Source organism: Vanessa cardui, chromosome 5 (genome assembly GCF_905220365.1).
Source record: "Vanessa cardui chromosome 5, ilVanCard2.1, whole genome shotgun sequence".
In the NCBI taxonomy this organism is placed as follows: Eukaryota; Metazoa; Arthropoda; class Insecta; order Lepidoptera; family Nymphalidae; genus Vanessa; species Vanessa cardui.
The window spans coordinates 8,432,852-8,446,883 of NC_061127.1; the positions used below are offsets into that span (position 1 = coordinate 8,432,852).

The 14,032-nt window shown below is 32.5% G+C and overlaps 1 long non-coding RNA gene across 1 annotated transcript; it reads right to left on the reverse strand.

Annotated features, from left to right (window-relative positions):
* Positions 1 to 2,976: 2,976 nt before the first annotated feature.
* On the reverse strand, positions 2,977 to 5,802 carry LOC124530092. The gene is made up of 2 exons (XR_006966448.1): positions 3,403 to 5,802; positions 2,977 to 3,269 (listed from the first exon to the last, which is right to left on the reverse strand). It is a non-coding gene; the product is annotated as an uncharacterized LOC124530092 (long non-coding RNA).
* Between the last annotated feature and the right edge of the window lie 8,230 nt (positions 5,803 to 14,032).

The window sequence follows — 14,032 nt, forward strand, 5'->3', positions numbered from 1 at the left end:
TCCTTTAATTATTATATTGTATTACATTCGTTGTTTTAATTTAAAAATGTTTATTTTATTTTACTTAATCACGTTATGTTAAAATATAAGTGTTATGTGCACCTGATGTTTGATTATTTTATTTATCCCCTTTTTAGTTAGATGCGAAGTTTTATTTACGGAGAGTCATAGTGACGTATCTACATAGTACTTATCGACAATTCCAGGAATCGATCATTCGAAAAGCAGCGCTGAAACTTTTCGCATAAAAAAAGTTTGTCGAACTCATCGCAAAAGAGACATTCCCAAAGTTTAACATTTGTTTGTATAGGCTATTTGACTGGTTTTTAAAATCCATTTTATATTATTTAGTAGATGTTAAGGAATCCAGTAAAAGTAGATTTTTTTATTTCTAGTACATATTTGCCGAAAAATATCATATTAAAAATTCCATATTTAAATACCGCGCAAAAACGCTACTTGGACAATATGGCGCTGCAATGGGTTCGGTGACGTCACTTCACACTTTTATTTTAATCTGTTGTACATATAGTAGAAAAGCAAAGTTTACAAGAAAGTGAATTCATCATAAGCCCGGCCAATCAAGAACGTTGCGTTTGAAAAAATGCATTTTTATTGATGGATTTTTGAATAAATTAAGTATTATTTTCAACTTTCGTTCGTAAATAACCATTTTTAAACTCATAATATACACTGATTACAATAATTCACAATTTATTTTTCGCATTGTCAAATAGCCTATTGCAGGTAACAGAAATAAATATAACAAGTATCCTTTGAATTTGTTGTTTTTACCTTTTTAACGTATCAGAAGGCAGTTAGACAATCTTATGATTTACATTGGAACATTAAGTAACACAATACAAAGGGATCCTCTAGAGTATTTTTTCACAATAGCTTTTTCAATATTTTTAACGTAATCGATACGCACAAATTGCGATATGCCTGTCGTTATAAATTCATTATATGCGTTCCCACATAGAAACTTCCTATAGGGTGTTCCAATCCAAAACTAATGAAGAAAAACAAACATTACATATACGTATTCCATGCTATGTATAAGTATGTGGGTATAATATGCGCTATTAACAGTTCTTAATTAATATATCTTTATTTTATTAATAAAGATACAGCACTGTTCCACTTAACTACTTATATCCACTTTAATTTTACTTTAAAAGTAAAATTAAATTGGATATAAATAACATAACCAAAACGAATCAATAACAGCTTCGAAGTGCAAAACGTAATATTTTCGCAAATCCATAATAAATATCACAGCCTACTCAAGGTCCGAACAATATTGCGTCAATTTGATGTCGAATATTGTTTATTTGGCCTTTGTTCTCTTGTAACTTACATAGGCTATAATTATATAAGACCCGTATTCCCTTTTTCTAAGACGATATTTTTATTTTATATAGGTTGGCGGACTATCTTATGGGCCACCTGACGGTAAGTGGTCACCATCACCCATAAACAATGACGCTGTAAGAAATATTAACTATTCCTTACATCGTAAATGTGCCGCCAACCTTGGGAACTAAGATGGTATGTCCCTTGTGCCTGTAGTTACACTGGCTCACTCACGCTTTCAACCGGAACATAACAATACTGAGTACTGTTATTTGGCGGTAGAATAACTGATGAGTGGGTGGTACCTACTGATTCGGGTAGGAGACAAAAAAACGTAACTACGTGTTTTGCAATAGTGCTAATATAATATTAAAATAAAATATAAAAACTTACATTTTTTTCATACTCTAGTGTAATATTATGTGTATGTGATTAATATAACCTACCAGCAGACTTAATTCCTACAATTAATCACTTAGTACCACTTATTAAACACTTGACACAAGTACACTATGGAGGCTATCAAAGATTCACTTGCATCGATGGCAGAGATGTTTAACACTAAGATGGCAGCGTTTCAAAATGATCTGCAAAAAACATCCACTCCATTGACAACTGCTTCTCTGGCTGCGGACTTCAATGTATTCCAAAGTTTTATACTCTCTGCTTTGACCACCTTACAAAGGCAGGTTGAGTATCTCGGTAAGGAAATAGAGCGCCAGGAGATGAGGAGAAGGCGTAAGATGCTTCTTTTCCATGGGGTTCCTGAAGTGAAGTCTGAAGACTTGAAAGCGCGAATTACTAGTCTGGTTGCTGAGCATTTGGACTTAACTAACTTTGCCAGCTCAAGTATCACAACATCGTATCGCCTAGGTCGCTCATCTGTTAAGAAGCCCAGACCTATTGTTGTGAAATTCGCGGAACAATCTATACGTAACCAGGTTTGGTATGCCAAAACGAAGCTCAAGGGCTCTGGAATTACTCAATCTGAGTTCTTAACCAAGTCCCGTCACGAGGTTTTCCTTGCGGCCAGACAGCGTTTTGGCATTGGTAAGTGCTGGACCCGGGATGGCTGGATACATATTATTGCATCTGATGAGTCTCAGCATCGTGTGGAGTCTTTGGCGGAACTTGACGCTATTTCTCAACAAACACCGAAATCACCGGCGACAGTAGAAACGAGTAAAAGTCCTGTGGCTAAAATTCCTGTTGCTCGAACGAAAAGGGTAATCAAGAAATAGTTTTCGATGTAAATAAACAGGACTAGTTTTCGTAATACCCTTTTTTCAACTATTTTTAGCGTAAAGTACCCTTTTTTTTATTTTTTATTATGTATTATCTTTTTTATTATTCACGCAAGTCAAATGTAGATTATGACAACCTGCACTACAATGACAATGACAGTTATGATTTGGATGCAAGTAATTTTGCACACTTCGTAGTAGATATAAAGATAGATAATTATAGAACTTTACTTTTTTACTTTTTTTTGTATAACTGTAGAATAATTTTAATTATAGTAATGTTCCATTTATGTCTTGTTAATTTAGTTTTTTTTTTTTTTTTTTTTTTTACTTTAGTCTTAATTATTGTTTTAAGTGTTTTTAAAAAAAAATTATATTATACTGTAAATTGATTCTTCAAGTAGCTGGTGGGCTTATGGACTTAGTATTGTAATTGTATATATATATCTATATTTATTTTATTTATTAACTTAAATATTTACATATACATAAATTTTAATATATCTGTATACATACATAATTGATAGTATTTTTAATATTATGATTAATGATGACAACGACGACACATTTTTTTCTATGTCTTCTTCTTCCCATGGATTGAATAGTGACGACAGTCTTCTTAGTATTCCTACTTTAAGCGAAACCCTCGATTCTCACTTCTCAGACGTACTGAAAAATTTTAATATCGTACATATTAACACCCAGAGTATTCCTGCACATTATCCCGACTTAGTATCGTCCTTTGAAAATAAGAACATACATGCAATCTTAGTGTCAGAATCATGGTTGAAGCCTTGCTTACCTTCTACCTCATACGCCCTTCCAGGTTTTCACCTCGTACGAAACGATCGTATTGGACGCACTGGAGGTGGTGTAGCAATATATCTCCGCTCGCACCTACCATTTAATATTATTGACCAGTCGCTGTGTCAAGCTAATCCCCATGCTGAGCACCTTTTGATAGAAGTAGTTTTCGCTCATACTAAAGTTTTGCTAGGGGTATACTACAATCCTAGTTCATCGATCGAGTATTTCTCTTCTCTCGATGATCTTTTACATAAATACGTACCCCTATATAAGCACGCAATTATTATGGGCGACTTTAACACGTGTTTATTAAGAAATGACGTCCGCTCTACTCGTTTTAGCTCCATGGTTGAAGCATCTAATTTAAATATTCTCCCACTCTCCGCGACTCACTTCTTTCCAAATTGTACTCCTTCCCTTCTAGATATTATTCTTGTTTCTTCTCTTGATTATGTTCAAAAGCATGGTCAATGCACTGCTGCAGCTTTCTCTTATCACGACCTTATTTTCCTATCTTACAAGATTAAACCTCCTAAAATGAAACCTAAAATTCTTCTGCAACGTAATTTTGCTGGTATGGACTTAGAGCGTCTGAAAGAGGATGCAGCTAAAATTGACTGGCAAGAAGTTTTGCTTGCACCATCTCTTGATGATCGGGTTGCAATTTTCAATTCCTTTTTGAACCAATTGTACGACGTACACGCGCCTATTAGACCAGTCCGAATTAAGCATCTTCCTGCTCCTTGGCTTACAGATGACGTAAAATCCTTGCAAAATAAAAAGAACGCCGCTAAAGCTAAATATAAGTGTAATGCGAGCGACGTAAATCTGGAAAAATATAAGAAAGCTAGAAATCATTGCAACAGGATTTGTAGAGACGAACAACGACGCCACATTCATAAATCTATTTTAGAGGAAGATGACTCAAGTAAAGTCTGGAAATTCCTTAAATCACTTGGAGTTGGGAAAGCTAGTCAAGAAAATTACTCTCAATACTGTGACCTCGATCAGCTTAATCAGCATTTCTCATCCTCGGCTGTTATAGATGGAGCCACGAAATTAAGTACAATAAATCAAATTCTTGCTTCATCCACTCCAGATTTCTCTCCTTTTGTTTTTAGTCTAATTACTGAAAGTGATGTTAAGAGAAACATCTTAAGTATCAACTCTAATGCTGTTGGTTCTGACTGCATTAGTCGCAAGATGATCATTCCTATCCTCGACCTTTTGACACCTATAATCACGTCCATTCTTAATCACTCTATAACCACGGGTAAATTTCCCTCTGCATGGAAAGATGCTCAAGTGATTCCTATACCTAAAAAACCCAACCCTTCCTGTGTTACTGATTATCGTCCAATATCTATTCTCCCTTTCCTCTCTAAAGTCCTGGAGCGACTGGTACATCAACAGTTAAGCTTATACCTTTCCAAAAATAATCTTTTAAATCCTTTCCAATCCGGCTTTCGTCATGGTCACAGCACGACTACTGCATTAGTCAAAATTACCGATGACATTCGTTTTGGTATGGATAAGCAGCGGGTGACTGTGTTGACATTGTTGGACTTCAGCAATGCGTTTAACAGTGTTGACTATGATATTCTGCTGGCTTTCTTAAGGTCTCTTAACATATCTCCTAAAGTAATTGACTGGTTTCATTGTTACTTGGACGGGCGTCGGCAACGTATACGTGTTAACGATAATTATTCCAACTGGTGTGTACTAAATGCTGGCGTCCCCCAAGGTGGCGTGTTGTCCCCTCTTTTATTTTCAATATTTATTAACTCCATAACTAAACATCTATCTTCTCTCTACCACCTGTATGCTGATGATCTTCAGCTATACCTAACGTCGCATGTAAATGACTTACCAAACTCAATAAGCATAATCAACAATGACTTAGCACACATTTCTCATTGGAGTAAAACCCATGGTCTAACAGTTAATCCAACTAAGTCGCAGGCCATTATAATTGGTAGTCAAAAGTTATTACCGAAAATTGATTGGACTAATCTACCGCCTGTGAAATTTGATGGAGTTCTTATTCCTTTTGAAGACAAGGTCAAAAACTTGGGCATAATCTTTGATAAAACGTTATCATGGATTCCGCAGGTTACCGAAGTGAGTAGAAAGATGTTTTCGGCGATTGGTTCTCTGCGTAGGTTACAAAACTTTTTGCCCATACCTACCAAAATTACGTTAGCACAAACTCTCCTATTACCAATCTTAGACTATGCCGACGTATGTTATCTCGATTTAAACGAGGAGCAACTAAATAAACTTGAGCGCATTCAAAATCTCTGTATACGGTTCATATTTGGGCTTCGCAAATATGACCATGTTTCTGAATTTCGCAAAAAGCTCAAGTGGCTTCCAGTCCGCCTTCGCAGGAATACTCGTATTCTATCATTTCTTTACTGTATCCTATTCAATCCAAAAGTTCCTCTTTATTTAAAAGAGAGATTTAAGTTCCTTGGCGCTTCTCATTGTCGCTCTCTGCGCTCCGAGGATAATTTAATTTTGAGTATCCCTTCTCACTCTTCAACTTGTTACTCAAAATCTTTTACAATTAACGCAGCACGCTTATGGAACTCCTTGCCCTTAGCGGTACGTCGAGCTAAATCCCTTGAAATATTTAAACGCCGCATTTTCGAATATTATATTGATACTTGAAATCGTATTTTCATCCCTTACCTTTCTCCTCCTCCAATCCTCATTTATTTTAAAATTGTGTGTATGTTTTTCTTACTAGTTATGTGTGTATTTTCTCATTATATATGTATGTATTATTTTTACTACTTTATTATGTTTGTATTATAGTACACCTCCACCCTAAATTTATTTATTTATTATAATGTCCTATGCCAACCGGTTGCCTGGAAGAGATCGCTCTTCTAGCGATAAGGCCGCCGATTGTATACTCTATAACATTGTTTTTTTTTTTCTGTTTTAAAATTTTATGTACTTTGCTTGGTGTACAATAAAGTATATTTCATTCATTCATTCATACCTACCCAGGCGAGCTTGCACAAAGCGCTACCACCAAGTAAAATTAAGAAATGTTAAGGTGTAATATTCTTAATTAGTTTTCAATTGGATTTACTTTAAGATGTTTCAATAAACGGTGTGAACATTTGTTAATTAAATTTGATTAAGTTTCTGTAAACAATAGTTATTCTAAAATACTAAAGCCTACATGGGAGAGTAGATATTTAATTTATGATTTTTGACATGACGAATTTTCAATAAAAATCATAACATCTGTCCGATAATAATAAATACGTTAATATTTATGCATCAAAAACAGAAATGCTTATTACTCACAAATATTTTCAATATAAGGTACTGTTTGTGCTACCACACCTTCGAACTACATTAATAACTAACACTTTTCTGCATTTACTTATTATGTATAATGTGTTTTACATTACATTAAATTATACGTACTGAAAAAAGATTATAACAAAAATAAATTTACACCAACACAGTTACTTCCGGAAAGCAGACTGCCTATCCGAAGTCGGAATAACGCTCACAGTGAACTGATTTTAATGGTTCGAGTATTCGTGCACCAGCGGCCATAAATTTCAGAGACCTTCGTTACCGAATATAGTAATACGAGACCTAAGGTATGTGGTATTCTTTTACAAATATTAGGTATATTGCCAATATGCCATGCTTGGTGCTATGGAGCAGAAGCAGGAGGGAGATGCCACTGTCGAGTTCCGTCGAGGAAGACTTTGGGAATAGACAAAGGGTCGAGGGAAAGCTAAGGATACATTCCGAAATTCTCATTGGGGCCGTGCATGTATTTATGAAAAATAAACTACTTAATAACACCTAATTTCCGATTTCTCAAATTTAATACAAACTTTTGGGGGCACGGTGTTCGTTTTTATAATAAGATTCCACAGCTATTATGTTGGTCTAGTGAAAAAACTTAAGCTTATATAAAATATATTGTTAAACAAGGTACATTATTCAATACTAGATGCAAAAAGCGTGGACTTGCCGTTTGTTGTTTTCTAGGCACTAAAATAGTGAAAAAAAACTAGCTACTGATTTTCTTGCTGGTTATTTTTGGCAGAACTTACTTTCCGATTAGATTATATGGTAGCTTTATATTTAATTCAGCACTGGAGCATGACTATTCAATAGTTGTTTTTAGAGCCTATTTCAATGAAGAATTTTATGTAAGTATAACAGCCTAGATGGGCCAATGGCTAGAACAGGTTACTCTAAACCAAAGTTTTTAATTACAAAGGGGCTTCGATGAAAATCAGCTTCATGTGTTGCAACACGAATTATTCTTTTGACGACCTCCGTGGTCGAGTGGCGTGTACACCGGTTTTAATGCGTACCCCACTCCGAGGTCCCGGGTTCGATTCCCGGCCTAGTCGATGTAGATTATCATTAATTTTCTATGCTGTCTTGGGTCTGGGTATTTGTGGTACCGTCGTTACTTCGATTTCCATAACACAAGTGCTTTGGCTACTTACTTTGGGATCAGAGTGATGTATTTGATGTTGTCTCATATATATATTATTCTTCAAAACTTATTCTCAGGATATTTATTACGAGGCCTTTCTCTACAACATAATAGGTATATTTAGGTAGCTTGACGGAAAAAGCCAAAAACAAAATGATATCGTAAGTAAGTAGGTAATAATATATTTTTGTCATTGATAGTCGAAATATTATAGACCTTGTACTGACTGTGCAATTATTTTGTATAAGAGATAAATAACTCGAAATTACATAATGAAAAAAGTTATTGTTAAGTAACGTTGTAACCGTTTACTTTTTTGTAATTTAATTTTTATAATTAATTACACAAGTAGATTTCGCATATGCTTTGCTTTCATTTTGGCATAGCTGTTGAAGGCTTAAATCCTTATACGGATTTAATTTTGAAACCTTGTTATTGTTGTTACAAAATTTAACCCACAATAAATAATTCAATCACTTTTGACACTAAAATAACCATATTGTTTAGTTTGTTTACAGTAACAGTTTTGTTTATTAATACATATAGGGTATGTTCCCGATCGATCCCAATACCGAGTTTTTATCGCTCAGTGCGTCTGGAACAACTCACTAATTAAAAAAATATATCAATTTTAAAGAGTAAAGTATATCCATATTAGGTATAATATGGATATACTTTACGTTTTGCATCAGTTTGCTATGACAAGGAATGGTGTTTTATTATAAACTTATCTAAATTTAATAGTTTCATGGTCGGCGAGCCTGGTCATAAATTCAGCCTAGAATGAGATGCTATGAATAATTTTACGTTGGAATATAAATAATAATTCAACATAGAAAATGAAACTTCAGTGTTCTCACATAGAACTTGGTTTATTGCTATTGATATACAACGTTTGACTAAAAATATTTTTCCGCCATTTTTTTTATTCAAGAGGGTAAATATAAACGCTACTTTGGTACCTGCAGTAGCCATATTAATAAACGAGTCAACGTTAATGATTATTAATATACATTTTGAGCTGTTTTTAAAAAAGAAGTTAACATTACATAAACATGAATAAATTTAAAAATTGAATGTAATATTTATGCGAATACTTTATTACAGTTGCTACGTGTGTTTTCGTAGTCCAGCTGGCATACGTACCTACAATATAAAATTTGCTAGTGATGAAAATTAAATTATAGATTAATTATAACAATCTCATCGATTAAATCATTTGAGACTGTGTTACATTACTATTTTGTTCGGTAATAGTTTAAAAATAACTTCTTGAAAATGTTAAAGTTATTCTTGAGTGGCCCCCTCTTCTTAGAGACCCCCTCTCATTTTAACAATACAAGGGGCAAAAGATTTCGCAAACATAATAGCTATTGTATATAGTACCTGAAATACTAACCACACTTAAAACAAAATTCTCTGACATTACACGTGTCTTCATAAAATAGCAAAAGCAGTATTTCGATCTTATTCAGATGTTATGAACTCAATAGGGTCACTTCCGATACCTTTGAAGCCATGACATTTCGCATAAAACTAGAACGTTATTTAGAGGTAAAATAAAACGAAAATAAGCTCAATAATCTAAATACCATTGTGTATTGTTTAAAATACTATGTAGAATGCAGCATGCAATTTTTTTTCGATAACAATAATAAACCAAAATATAAAATTTTGTATCGCCTTAAAGGTATGAATGCGTATATTTGAATTTGAAGAGTGACTGTGACTCAGGCACAAGGACATGGTCCTTACGTTATTTACCAATATCGAAGACGCATTGCACATTGGCCAAAAAATATCTAAAATCCAACATTTCGATTGTTGTCAACATACCTTGAGTTGACAAAATACTTAACAATTTCCATAATGTTTCACCCATACGAGGTACCCGTAAATATTGAAAAAGGGACCCAAAAAGATTACAAACTTACCTTTGCAGCAAAGTAAAAAGAAAATCGAATTTGGTCCAACAAAAATAGTAAACTATTATATATATAAAAATAAAAACCCTTAAATTAGGAAAGCCCATGTTTCAGAAACACATTTTCAGCTTATTTTGAGTTTCCTATTTAGTATTATTTTATTAGCAGGTGAACTATCGATAAATCGGTTTATGGTAACAGAAGAATTTCCCTAATTGGTAGTTATTTTTAATTTAATTTACCTAATTTACATTAATTGAACAAGACACGTTAACATCGTAAATGACAAAATTAATTTATCTTAGAATTTAGATTATTAAGCGACAAACTTAAGGTCATTGCAACATTGGTAAGTTTAGCGATATTTATAGAATTGCACAAAACTGATTGAAGTCTAGATATGATAAATGAACAGTAAAAAAGCATGATTAGTATTAATTTATTCAATCTCTTCTGAAAATTTTATTTCTATACTGTTGAGCCAATCCTGCGTAAATCGGGTCATGATCACCAAAAAGATACGAATCTGTAATACATCGTTACTGAACAAACATGTAAAATTTAAACTGTACGAGTGTCTTGTAATGTCTTATGTTAATAGAAATGTTAAATGCTTAAAATATAATTTTAATACTGACTATATAGGTACTTTGACTGTAAACAATGTTATACTATTTTTTTGCAATAATATAGTGGTTTTATTTGTTATTGCTTTTCTAAAGCTTAATAAAGTGAGGAAATTGTTAACGATAAGTACTTCCCGATTTTCAACAGTAAATTTTTTTTATTAAAAAATATATTTCATTTTTTTTATTAAACTAAGTGTGAACAACCGAAATCCTGATAAACCCAAAAAAAAGTTTATTGTTGTTTACTATATAATACTAGATAATAGATCTGTATAATGTGTGAATTTATGTGTGCAGTTACTGTGTGAGTAATTACTATAAAAATCCAACAAATTATTTGCGATTAAATAATTATTCAGTGAACACGTTATCGTTCATTTGAAATCCTTATAAATCGTGATCGTACAAATCACTTGCGATATGATTGAAAAACAGAGAGGAATTATAAAAGATTTGTTTACGTTGAAACAGTGAAGACGAATACAATAGATGAGCCGAGCCGGCAACCGGCAAGAGAACAAAAGATGTTTACCAGAAATGAACCCGAGTGAAATTTTCATGCAACAAAGTATCATATATTATTTTATATTTAAAAAAAATGTTAATCAGAATTGCCGTGGATAACTTAGATAATACTTGATTAAAAAATAATAATAATAAAATCAATAAGAAGAAATAGATTTAAATATAATGGATGTAAAGTAACCTCTAAATTTGTTACTTTTGAATTTTTTAATAAGCTTTTGTTTTCTTTATGGTATAAGTTGGCGGACGAGCATATGGGCCACCTAATGGTAAGTCACTATCACCTATAGACAATGACGCTGTAAGAAATATTAACTATTCCTTACATCGTCAATGTGCCACCAACCTTGGGAACTAAGATGTTATGTCCCTTGTGCCTGTAGTTACACTGGCTCACTCACCCTTCAAACCGGAACACAACAATACTGAGTACTGTTATTTGGCGGTAGAGTAACTGATAAGTGGGTGGTACCTACCCAGACGGACAGATTTCAAAGCCCTACCACCAAGTTATCTTGAAAATGATCAGTTTAACTACTTTCAAACTATTTTTGCGGTATATCTCTATGTCACCTAATAAATTGGAGCGTGACGAGGAGTTGTACTGAAAAGATCATTGATACAATTCGCTGCGAAATACAGTTTATGCGTTGTTTCCGAGCAAGGTCAACGATGTATATATATCTTTTAAAATATAAGAATGCTGTTCCAATAGATGGCAAATGTACATGTGTACAACAAATATACTAAGTAAGTTCGTCAAACGAGAGTCTTACTCTGTTCCTCGTCTAAGGGAATCTGGACAAATTTCATACAATTTCGCAATCTACTCATTTTAGTGTACATGTTTTTATGACAAGCGTTGTTGAATTGTAGAGAAATAAAATTGTTATTAAGGCACAAACAAATCATGGACAGTTATTATGGATTTTCATAATTACCCTGGACTTTTTCTTAATCGTCGCAAGTAATTATAACTTATCGAAGAAATTCCAAAATACATCAAGGGTAGTTTTGATATACAGATAAAACTTATCTTCGATATTTTAAAGGTAAGAATATAATTACGTTTATTAGTACCTGAATTTTAATTAATGTGCCTTTACCAAATAACATTCACTCTTTCGAATGCTCTTGAAAGGATAAAATTTTGAATGCTCAAAAATTTAAAGCTTGTAAGCCAGTATGTATTCTGTAATACACAATATACGAATTATATAAAATTTTGAAGTAATTCAATTTCGTAACCTCCAGCAGCGGAGTCTCATTTTTTTATTTAAGTTTTATATTAAAGAAGTAATGTAAGCAGTAATTGGTTTTGTTTATTTTCCTAGTTTAAATTAGGAATTTTAATTAATTTTAATAAAATTTTGATACGTATCAAAATTATAATCCTTCTTAATTTGTAATTGAAATGCGTAGTATAATTTTAAAAAAATAAATTTAATATGTTCGGTCATACGTACAGGGAAACTCTTCAGCTTATAATATTATAAGCTGAAGAGTCAATAGATATATATCTATTTGTAGATAATTGTTGGTGGGTAAGCTTAGTGCATCCCCTGATTTTGAGTAAGTACCGCCCACTCATCAGATATTCTACCACCAGACAACAGTTACTATCAGGTGGCTCATTTGTTCATCCGTAAACAAAAATCCTAAAAAAATCGTCCATACAAAATGTACTCGAAGACGGCGGAGTAGACTGATAGCAATCTTTTTTTTAGATTTGCTGGTAAATTGGTTCCCCGCTAACGATGTTGTTGCTTGATTGATGGATACGCCTAATAAAATATTGCCTTAGTCAACACTTACAATTAAATAGGCTTTGTATATTTTGATTCATATGGTGCTAAATGTAATTGGATCATACTGAGCAGAAAAAGTAAAAGTAATATTTCATAAGTCTGTTATTTTTAAAAAAATATTTTTGGCTTTTAAATTTTCCGATATGATTTTTAATACATTTTTGTATTAAGTGAAACAAGTTTTTGTAAACGACTTCAGAAATACGAATGAAAGAACACGCATAACCATGTACCTATTTAAAAAAAGTAGTGGAATAATCTAAAAAAATTGTGAATATATATACTTAGAAATGATTATGATTATAGGTATTGAGATTGTCCTGAGCATGCACCATGCACATGCATAATCATTCAAGCTTTAACAAACATTTGTTAAGGGGACTACATGAGCTAAATGCAAGTTTTAAAATGCCAAAAAGTATATAATCCAATGCAATAAACCAAATGAAAAAAATATATGTTAATCTTCAGGATAGATGCTAGTTATACATTGTGTTGAAAACATGATGTAATTAATTTGGTACGATAGAAAAAAATCGCAAAGTTACCTCTAAAAAAGTCTTTTTTTGTTTTTTAACTACACTTATATACCTTCAATAATTTTGGTCTTTTATCAGATTATTCTACAAACAATATACTAAAAATTTATTATCCTAATTATTTAGTAAAATCAATAGATTTTTTTTAAATCAGATTTTCTTATTTTCGACCAAAATGCGTAAGCATGTGTGCGTGAGCGCCTCGTACAGACACTGCCGGCCGAGGCCTTTTGCTATACAGACGTGTCGCTCTTTTCACCGCATCGTTGCGAATAAAATCTCGTAGATTTTATTTTTGTGTAATTTTAATTGTAAATTAATTGTCGAATATTATTCTTTTATGTAAATAAATATATTAAGTTAAAATAGTCTAGTTGTAGTTAGCCATTTATTTTTTTGTTAAGTTATTTTTTATAAAGTTTAATTTTGTAAACATGGGAAATAAAGTACAATCTGTGAAGAAAACTAAAAAACGTTCATATAAATTAAAAAGCCGAACATATGAAAGATAATATGAAAAGGTAAGAGTATTTAATTAGTAAACATATATATATATATTTTATAAATAATGATTATTGGAAACATTTATTAAAAACAATGCAATTAGTTCGCATAGAATCAGATTTTTCGACAGATTTCTTACAGTCACCATGGAGTATTTGGTATTGACCAAACTTGGACTTGATTGCATTTGCAAGCCCAAGAAGAAT